Genomic DNA, 10,890 nt, shown 5'->3' on the forward strand with positions numbered 1-10,890 from the left:
ACAGCTGAGATTTATTTTTTAAAGGTCTGCTAAAGAATGAATGTGCATACAGGAAGGTTTCTATTAAACGGTCTTTAGTATGCAGAGAGGTATTTACACATTTCACCAACTGCCTGACTAATGCACACCAGAATAAGAAAAACTCTTTGTTTTCTTTTGTTTTTCCTCGCAAGCTTTTCTACTGGGATTCTTCTACTGCTCCTTACAAAGAGATGAGGCAAATTTGGTTGACCAGGTATACGCTAGACAGCCAGCAGTGTGTGGTGACTTTCCAGCTGATCCTGGCTTGGTTCAATTGGTCACCTAGAAAGTGGATATGACATTAGGGGACAGGCATGGCATAAAGAGGTAATTTAAGGGAGGTGCAGGTAACTTCTTATTTCTTTTCTTTCTTTCTTTCTTTCTTTCTTTCTTTCTTTCTTTCTTTCTTTCTTTCTTTCTTTTTCTTTTTCTTTCTTTCTTTTTTTTTTTTTTTTTACTTCTTATTTCCCTCTGAGATTCAACTAGCCTTCAGGACCACTCCGAAACATCAAGGGCTATGTTGACAAATGATAGCTCTGGCAGTGAAGGAACAGATGACCCCAGGTACATCTCTCATCCCTGTGGCCTTGGGAAGGAAGTTTGGAATTGAAAGGTTTTTAGGCTGCCACTAATAGGGACCATTAAAGTCACAGGCTGGTTTTCTCTTTGTGATTTACATTGCAATTCTCTGTAGGAGCTGAAGTCAACCTTCGAGGCCCACATGGCCTCGTTTTACAGGGGAGTTGAGAGCCACTGAATTTATGTCCTTGTTCGAGCCTCCACAACCAATTAGTGTCAGAGGCAAGCCTTGATCATGTAACTGCTGGTTCTTACTTCTGGGCTCCTTCCCCCACGCTGGGTGGGTCCCTTCCTGCAGAGACATCTGCTCAGAAGCATTCGTGCCTAAAGAGTGACATGACATTTTTCAGCATCTATTACACTACAAACTGGAGCCCACTGTCATCCTTCACTTCGTTCCAGCAAGTCTTCATTTCCTACTTCGCTTTAACTCAAACCTCATGTAACGTTTCCAAATGCCTGTCTCAATCCATGCTGACCTTCAAGACCGCCAACCCCAAAGGGGGGATATTTCACTTCCCAGCTGCTCTTGGGGAGAAGGACAAAAATGAATTCTCAGGTTCCTCTTCTCCTGGTCCATGTTTATAGCTGGAGATGCAAGCAGAATCTGGACAATACACTTTTGTGACCATCTTCCTTCCTCTCAGCTTTGCTGTCAACGGTTGATACAATTAGTTGCAAGAAACATGCCATGGTGGTTTTTACAAGTCCCCAAAGTTTTAGGGATTAGTCACTTATTTCTTGAAGGAGTGCCTTCAGCCGGCTAGCAGGCAAGAAAGACAAAAAGACACTGGCATAGCTGAAAAGGAGTAAGAATGAAGAAGATGATGCTCTCTGATGCTGGCAGAGAGTTTTAAAAGTACTGTGTGCTCCAGGACTCTCAGGGGCTAATTCACAGGAAATAGAGAATTTCAGGTCCTGAGGAAGAGTTGGTCCAATATTCTGACTGGCTTCTGCGTAAATGAATGACTCTTTCTTTCTTTCTTTCTTTCTTTCTTTCTTTCTTTCTTTCTTTTTCTTTTCTTTTCTTTTTCTTTTTTTTACAGGAAACTATGGAGCGCTTCACGAATTTGCGTGTCATCCTTGCTCAGGGGCCATGCTAATCTTCTCTGTATCTGAACGACTGTTTCTTTTTTTTTTTTGAAACAATTATTTGTTTATTTTTATGTCTTGCTCTTTCTTTAAAAAAAAAAATTAGCTTCCCTACCATAAGATAAGAAGTAGAAAAAATAAGATTAAGTTTAGGGGAAAAGTTAGATTATACACAAGGTCATAAGGTCACAAGGTCCTAGACTTCCATAGGAGATGGATATGAGACTCTTTCTTAAACACGTTCTGCGCTGTTGACTGTCTTCCCATTAGTTGCCTGTCACCACATCAGTGCTTGTCATCCAAGAGCGACCTCTGTGAGCCAGACATTAACACAGTTGGGTCTGTGGTGCTTTAGTTTATATGAGTAAGAAAAAAGTGAATAAACATGTCAAGATTTCTACTGTGGAAAGGTTCTGAACCCACCCCAATATTCATCAACTTCTCCATTTAGAATTACTCATAAGTGTGGGGTCTATAGTTTCTTCACGCGGCTGTTCTTTTGGTTTTGCTTCTTCTTTGAACTCTTCCAATGGCCGAAGACAGCCAACAATCAATGATTCTTGTCACAATTCCTCCCCAGGGGGTGCCTAAAGAGTGACCCTGTGGGATGGCTGTGGCCAGATCCTCTGTGGCGCCCACACTATGTGTATTCTTATCTTTAATTTCCTTTTTTAACACTCACCCAGATCTTTACTATGAAGAAAGGAAGGTGTGAATGTACTTACTGCCATTTAACTGTATGCTTAAATGCAGTCAAAATGGTAAATTTTATGCGATGTATATTTTTCCACAATACAAAAGAAATAAATGATATTTTTTAGAACAACAACTAGAATTTTAGCCGCAGCTAAGCAATAAGCTATACGATGAAAGGCAGTGGAGACAGAACTGTGGCAGGTGCAAATTTCTAAGCCCTCACTGGGTGTTTTACTTCCTAAACCAACCCTGGGAGGTCTTTCCTAATCTCTGCCCCTCAGTTGTTGAAGGAGCCTTCTGCTGATGCATCTCACGGAACTGAGGAGGTATCCAGCAGAAAAAGGATGCAGTCCGTGCCAAGGAATTCAATTGCTTCCTTGCCACTTGCTGCTATTTATGTGTGAAAATGACACAAATTTGTCCTGCTATCCAGGATTTTAAACAGAAACAAATAACTTTCATGCAAAAAAAAAAAAAATCTTGTTTTCTATGTGGTTTTCTCTTGGGAGCAAGATGTTGCTTTTCTTAAGTGGGATGAATTTTGCACTTCATTAAGCACCTTGATCTTTTCAACACATGAGGCTTGAATGCAATAACATAATCTTAGATCATCGAGATTAATGATTACAATAAAACCGTGGGCATAAATCTTCGGAGGACTGTGAAAACCGACCAGCTGCAGATGCGGAAGGCTGATTTCTAAAATTTCAGGAAGATTTATTTCTATTGATGGTTATCTTATGTTTTGGTTTTTGTTTGCTTGTTTGATTTTTTTTAGACTTATCAAACTTTTAGTCCTAGAGTTGATGGGGTCTTCAAGGGGTAATTTGGCCCCTGGCTTAATATTCAACCCAAATCCTCCTGGTGTGGCTTGTGTTCAGCCATGACATCTCTATGGGAATCCTGACAGTACAAGTCAGGAGTGCTATTTACACATGACTTGGCATTCTCCAAGATTCCCTAGAGGACAAAATGGGTGCCCTGAATTTAGGACAGAGCGATCAAGACAATTCCAAATGCTGGAGCTGCTCAGTCCATCTCTCTGATCCATATTGATCCATTGATCCAGGCAAAAAAATGTCTCCTTGGCCTATGCACACCAGCAAGAGTGAGGAATTCAGACCTTCAGACTTCCAGAGACAACAGACCAGTACACTGAAGTGAAGCCGCGTCTATATGTGTATTGGCTGAGGATTTCCAAACTCCTCTTAAAACTGTGGGTCAAGACATCAAGGTTCCTTAACAAGGATGAAAAGAGAGACTTGGAAGAAGCTGATGCTTTTTAGGTCCTGTTGCATAGGGCAGTGGCTTGTGGTTCTACCAGGAGTTGAGTCAGATTGTTCTGGAACATTTTGTGGCTGCATACATACAAGATGTGAACTGTACAACTATCTCACCCTCTTCTTTGAAGATGCTTTCATGTGAAAAAACTCAGAAGCGATTTATGCTTTATGGGTACCAATGTTTTCATCCTCATGATATCAAGCACTGAGCAGTCTGCTTGATAAAATCCAAATGATTATCTGAGTTTTGTATTTTTTATTCCCTTGCACTGGAAACTAAGCATGAGACTGAGTGCCTGACTGGCAACAACATGGGGGACAGGCTTCAATGTGGGAAGAGCCCATGCCAACCAGACAGTTCCCTGGAGTCTAATTTCCTGGATGAACATTTGTATTATCCTTTTTCAAGCTCCTCTCATCCAAGGGGGTACAGTTATTTGTGGCTCTGGCCAACTTTAGAAGCCTGATGCCAAGAAGAGTTTGGGGCAGCAGTAGATCAGGGTACAAAGAGATATTGGCCTTTCTCCTAGGGGAGGTAGATGAGCCATGCATAGGTCACCCACATCTGCTTTAGACAGTAATCTTCACAGATCTTTTTCCAAATGCAGTGGCTTAAGGTAAGCTAATTTCCCACACACCTGCCACAGAGGAAATACATATTCAAAGACATATTATCCCCAAACTGGACAGAAGTGAGTAAGGTATGCAGAAATAACAGTTGCCCTAGTAAAAACAGTAGCCAGGAACCACCCAGTTTGACTCTAGACCAAAAAAAAAAAAAAAAAAATCTTTTAGAAAACGTTAGCTCCTATGATTCCTCATCTGTTTGGCTTGTGGTTGGTTATGGGAATGTTCTTGATTGTTTCTACCATGTCTGCATGGATCCAAGGGGCTGCTGGCACCCATGAAATATCTGGAAATAGACGAGATAAGTTTGTAATATTCAAAATGGTCTTACTAAAGGCTCTAAGGCAGGGAACATCACAAATGAAGGAAATGTGAATGCCAAGACTGGGCAAGTGGCAGGCCCAGTCCCTTTGCATGGGATCCAGCAGGACTGCAGATTGCCTGGCATTTCTCCCCCAGGCTCATGGTCCACCTACTACATCTTTACTGCAACCCAGGAGAGGGATTCACCCCAGACGAGTTGCCATCCCAAGAAAGAGAGATGGCCTGGGGGAAGCTCTGCTTCATACTCACAGGGAAGCAAGCTTACCTTTGTAAGCATCAAGGAGAAAATCATAATTCTGTACAACCACCTGCAAACCCAGACAAGCCATATGTACCAGACAGATAAGGCTGACCCATTATCTTAGCGGCAGAGAGATGTCTTGATTCTCTCTCTCTCTTTTTTTTTTTTTTTCATTGCTTTAAAATTTTCCCTCAACAGGTAAGGTTTTCTCCTTCTGGAACTCCTATTATTTGTGTTATATCTTCCACTCTATCATTTAGGAAGGGGAGCTTTGGAAACCTTCCTGGGTGGTGGTGGTGGCAGTGAGGAAATGAGGACAGATAGGAGGGGTTCACAGAGATAGGACCTGTAGCTCCTAGGTACCAATAGGAGTCAGTTGACCAGCTCTGCCAGTTTGTCCTAGACTGGTGGGTTTCCCAGGCACAGGGTCCTCCCAGGTAGGACTGCCACAGGATGGGGAGTCAGGCCTTCCCCACTCACACCTGGGCAGCACCCAACCAAACTCCATTCACACCCCACCCCTGTCTCTCCAGGGAACACCCTGAAGCCCATCTCCATGTTTTCATTTTCTTCTACCAGTGAATTAATTTCTTTCCATTAATGTTTTAACCTTGCATGGACAATTCGTTTATTCTGAATTGTAGTTGCCCGGCATTTGCTTGAAATAGCGTATTATAAGCTCTCTGAAGTCAGAGGCCATCCTTATGTGCCTCATATACTTAGGCTGCCTCCCTCCCAACCGACAACTTCCACCTTCAAAGTTACATGTCTAGAAGGGGTGCAGTTTCCATGTGAGATGGTCTGGAGAAGGAAGTCTCCCGTCTCCTGAAAAGGTGAAGGCTTCACCGTCCACAGGAAGACAGAGTGAAACCCTGTCAACAGCCACTTAGCTCTCCAGCCTCTATCCACCTTCTCCCTTCTCAGTCTCTCCTGTCCATTTCCAGACTTGCTCTTTTCTCTTGTGAATGACTCAGAGCCTTTCCCAGCCAAGCTTTGTTTTTTTTCTAATCCTCTTCTACATCACAACTCTGGAATACTTCACAAAGGCTCCAGAGTCCAGAAGGCCAAACTTCTAAATTCTATGCATATGTATTGTATTTTGGGAGGTAGAGTATGCAGAGTGGCTTAAGGGTAGGGATCTGTGAACATATTTGCCTTCATCATCATAAAACAAGTATTATAAGTAATAGATGCTTGCTAAATATTTATTTTTTTTTAAACTGATTTTTTTTTAATTTTTTTTTTTTTATTTATTTATGATAGTCATAGAGAGAGAGAGAAGAAGCAGGCTCCATGTACCGGGAGCCCGATGTGGGATTCGATCCTGGGTCTCCAGGATCGAGCCCTGGGCCAAAGGCAGGCGCCAAACCGCTGCGCCACCCAGGGATCCCGCTAAATATTTATTGCACTCGATTATTTCTCAATCGTGTGGATGGGTGGCTCTGGGAAGGAATTAGTTGTGGGTCTGATGCTTTCTTACAATAATGGCGGCCCAGGAAAGGACCCCCTGCCCCCCTTGAGGCTCACAGTGACCTAGGGAATGGAAAAAAGGCCCTGCTCCCTTAACAAGAGAAGTGAATTCTGGTAGAGGGAGGCATTCCAGAAGGGATGTTTGTGTAGGGATGTGTGGTTGTGCTTCTGTGAGTGTGTTGCTGTGAGCAGGTGCCAATCTTGGTCATACAGGGTCAATGTGGTAAAAATGAAGAGCACGGATTTGGGTCTTGGGTGCCTGCAATGTCACACTAGCCCTGAGGCAAGCTGTTCTTGACTGTCTCATGCTACCATTTTCTCTCATCTGTCCTTTATAGAGTTCTCGGAAACCCTAGATATCCCAACACACATAAAACACTTAGCACAGTGCCTGGCATATAGTAAATACTCAATAAACATCAGCTATTACATTATAGGCTTGACCCCGACTACAGATGAGAGTCTTCTAAGGCACAATAAATCCTCAGGAGAGGGGACCACAAGGAGCCGAGAGTGTGCTGGCTTGAGTTTTTGGAACTGCCTTAATATATTTGAAATTTATCCTGAAATCCAATGTGCTGAGGTCCCCTGATAAAAACAGAGAGAAAAAAAAAAGTGGAAGCATATGGTGGTCTGTGTCTTAAAGAAGAATGACTTCAGTTATAGAAACAGGCTGTTGGAGAAATACGTCTTTTCAGCCCCGTCAGTCACAAACCTTTTCCAAATGTTGACATTACGCATGATATTAATATACTATAAAGGATCCGTGTAAAACTGGAAAAGCACAAACACACCATGAAAAGCCAGAGTCATGCTAAGGCCCCTAATGGATTAGCAGCAAAGATTCACAGCTAGCTCTGAGTATCAGGGCTTGCAGTGGATTGGGTCAGGAGGCTTATGACATAACTAGTCACCATCTGAGGATGTGGCTGAATCTAGATTGTTCTAAATTAAAGGAAACATTTCTCATCCACATTCTTATTAAGGTTTTATTTTCTTTTACTCGATTATCAAGGATTTTTTTTTGCCTTTTGCATCCCATATAGGTTTTGAGGAGGTAGTAAATTTCCACTTAGGATAAAGCTCCCCCCCCATTTTCTATCCCCCAAGTTTGGAGGAGTTATTCAGGCAGAGAACAACCTTTGAAGTGAAGAGAAACTGTGCTATCAAGCCAGAATATGAAATAAAATCAGAAAGGGGCCCCTAATGCATTATGGAATACAGCGCAGAATCTGGCCGAAGGTGATGCTAATTTCTGCTCTTGTCAATGAAAAACAGACGTCAGGACAACTTGCTCAATATTCGTCTGAATCCTCAGGACTCTGAGTTGCCACATGGCGATCTGAGAGAACTCGTGGGCCTGGCGGGCGAGGGGGGAGCTTCGTGAAGGGGCAAAGGCTGGCTCCTTTATTTTCTTTGGCATGGCTTATGGAAAAGTCAAAGAAAATGAATTTCAAATGATGGGTCAAAACTCAAGATTTGAAACACATTTCTTCTATCCTGTAGGTCTCACGCATCCGTGGACGTGGTTTCAGTAACTTTAACTCCGCTTCCAGTGGCAGGTATGGGGTTCCTGGAGTTCTATTCAAAGAAACATTTTCTTTTCAGTCATTTACCATGCAATGAATCTTTTTGAATTCTGCAAAGTCGTGGGGAAAAAGTTCAGATTGGCTGCAAATGATTATCCTCATTTCCCACCCACCTCCCCCGCCCCATTTCTTTTCTCTTTTATAATTGTTCCTTTTGCCTGTGGCACATTTTGCATAAAAAATGTGCGTGGGACAAAAGATCCATATTAAGGCAGCAGCTGGGATACGGGTGTCACTCAGGAAACTTCCCCCCTTCACTCTGTAATGTTTGTCTACATTGTAAAAATACTTTGAGAGCTCAATGAATGTTTGCGTGCTAAATGAAAACATAGAAATAATGTCTAATGTCTACATTTTGGTCATAAAATCTAAGAAATTAGACAGATGCATGAATGCCCTTATGGGAAGAAGAGAGGCGACTGCTTTATAAAGACCCTGGACTTTTCCTCCAGAAAGGAAGGAGGGTGATGCTAGAAGCAGAAGGAAGAATGTCCTTTTTTTTTTTTTTTTCTGAAGGAGCAGCCCCTGCTACTCCTTCTGATTAACTGGCTTATGCAGGCAGCTTCTGAGGAAGGTCACATAAAAAGAGCTGAATATCCCCATCACCCCCATCATCAACCTGTCCTCCAGCTAGAGTATTGCTGAAGAGAACGGCAGACTCTGACCTTGGTTCTGCTCGCTGCACCCCACCCCACCCCACCTCACCTCTGGGTTGCTGGCTCCTCGGCCTCTCCAATGCCCCAGTCCCACTATCTTTTGTCTACTCCCTTTGACCTGGGTTTCCTTACTCCTCCTAGGTCCAGGTCCATCTTGTTCTGAAACTCAGTAGCCGCAGCAAACACAGCAGAGTAGTCATTGTAAGCATCCAGCTGCACAAAGACACCCTCCAGCGAGAAGGCTAGGGGGAGGATTTGTTCCAAAAACACTATGGAGCCTGCAGGAAGGTGGAGTGACCCTATCTCTTCCCATCCTGGGGGTCTACTTGGAGGAAAGCTTCCTCCCAGAGTTAGGGATGCAAAGATGTTTCCCTGGGGTGAGTTTTTATGGGAAAAAAATGGAAGTCTGTGTCTAATTTAGGATCTAGTAAAGAATTTGAGCTTGCCCAGAGAGGGGTCTGGTCTTTGCCCTTGGTTTCTGGGAGGTAATCACTAAGCCCTTGGGATATCCTGCCTAATGAGAGTGTCTTTGTTCGTCTTGGGGCTTTGCACCAGCCAGATAATAACGGTGTGATTTAGGGTGGGGACTGTGAGCCACACCAACATGCTTCAGGATGGGGGCTTTGAGTTCCATGATCAGTTCTGCCTCTTGAGGTGATGGAAACTGCAATCAACCACTCAGCTATGTCCATGTGATTAAACCCCAGGAAAGACTCTGGACCCCAGGGCTCTGATGAGATTTCTTGGTTGCCATGATCTCTGCATACTGCCGCAACTAGTGCTGGGAGGATAATGCTGTACTGATTGCACGGATATAGGACAGCTGGAAGCTCTGTGTCTGGTACACCTCTCCTGGAACCATGCCCTATGCTCCTCTTCCCGTGGCTAAATTTACTCTGTATTCTTTCCCTATAATAAACCACAACTATGAATGTAATAGTTTTCAGTGAGTTCTGTTCCAGGGAATTATGGACACTGAGGGTGCTTTCAGAACCCCTTATCTTATCATTGGAGTTAGAAGTGAAGGAGGTCTTATAGACACTGACTATAAAATTTGCAGGAGGTAGAGGGGGGTCTCACCCAGGGTATTTTTCCTGGTGAGGCCTGACGCTCTGACTTGAGGAATATTCCAGGATTTGTGCTAATGATCTTTTCTGTCTCATTTCTCCACTTCCTGGCAGAGCCACTTGCATTTCTGACCTCTCAGCTGCACATGATCCACTTATATTATTTTCATATGAATACTTACATTCAAACTAGCAATTGCTTCCTATGATCAGCTGCTAAAATTTTTTAAATGATCCTATTAAGACTTACATATGCAGGTGAAAGGAAAATTTTCTACTCTTTGACGATTTAGAAAGCCTCCATTTCCTGACCTTGACACAATGTACAGGTTCTCTGGGAATGGCGAAAGGTCAACCAAAGAACACATGGTAGGGTCTCAATAAATGTTCATTCCCACCCATATCGGTGTGCTGGGGCTCCTATAAGAAAACCTCACAAACTGGCTGGCTCAAAACAATAGTGATTCATGGTCTTTTAGCTCTAGGGGTCAGAAGCTTGAAATCAAAGAGTCAGCGGGGTCATCCCCACTCTGAAAACTGTAGGGGAATCCCTCCTTGCTGCTTCCTAGCTTCGGGTGGGTTGCTGGAAATCTTGGATGTTACTTGACCTGTAGATGCCTTTACCCAGTCTTCATGGCCTTTCCTCTTTGTCTGTTCACTTGAAGTTCTTTTATAAGGATACCAGCCACCTTGGATTAGGGACCCATCCTACTCCAGTATGACTTCACCTTGGTTAATTACATCTGCAAAAATATTTCCAAAGAAGTTATATTCTAAGGTACTGGTGGTTAGAACACGAAAATATCTTTTCAGAGGGGACACAGTTCAACCCATTTCCACCTTTTTGAAAGCTAAAGTGGCGTATATGAGCTCCTAAACCTCAGTTCCTTCATCTGTTCAGTGGGAAGAATTACATCACTGCCTCCCAGTCTAAGGAGGGACCCAAAGAGATAAAAATACATATGTGCTCAGAACACACATACATAGATGTGCAGGATAGCTCATACACATGAGATACGATAGCTCATTGTCTGTGTGAGCAGTGATCCCAAGTAGGATGTTTTCCACTGCATTTCCATTCATCAACATCTGAGGTGTGCAATTGCTCCTCCTTCACCTATTCTTTCTCATCCTGCTGTTCCCAGGTGCTTGGGGAGCAAAGAGGGGTGTCAACCAAAGGGGCATTGTTTCCCAAGGGATGCTCATTCATCAACTCCTTTTGAGCAGTTAGCACGCTGAGACAGT

At 43.3% G+C, this 10,890-nt stretch overlaps 1 non-coding gene across 1 annotated transcript; it reads right to left on the reverse strand.

The window, feature by feature from the left end:
• Window positions 1–1,646: 1,646 nt before the first annotated feature.
• LOC119867126 lies at window positions 1,647–1,749 on the reverse strand. The gene has a single exon (XR_005382497.1). It is a non-coding gene; the product is annotated as a U6 spliceosomal RNA (small nuclear RNA).
• Window positions 1,750–10,890: the final 9,141 nt, after the last annotated feature.

Source organism: Canis lupus, chromosome 31 (assembly GCF_011100685.1).
Source record: "Canis lupus familiaris isolate Mischka breed German Shepherd chromosome 31, alternate assembly UU_Cfam_GSD_1.0, whole genome shotgun sequence".
NCBI lineage: Eukaryota > Metazoa > Chordata > Mammalia > Carnivora > Canidae > Canis > Canis lupus.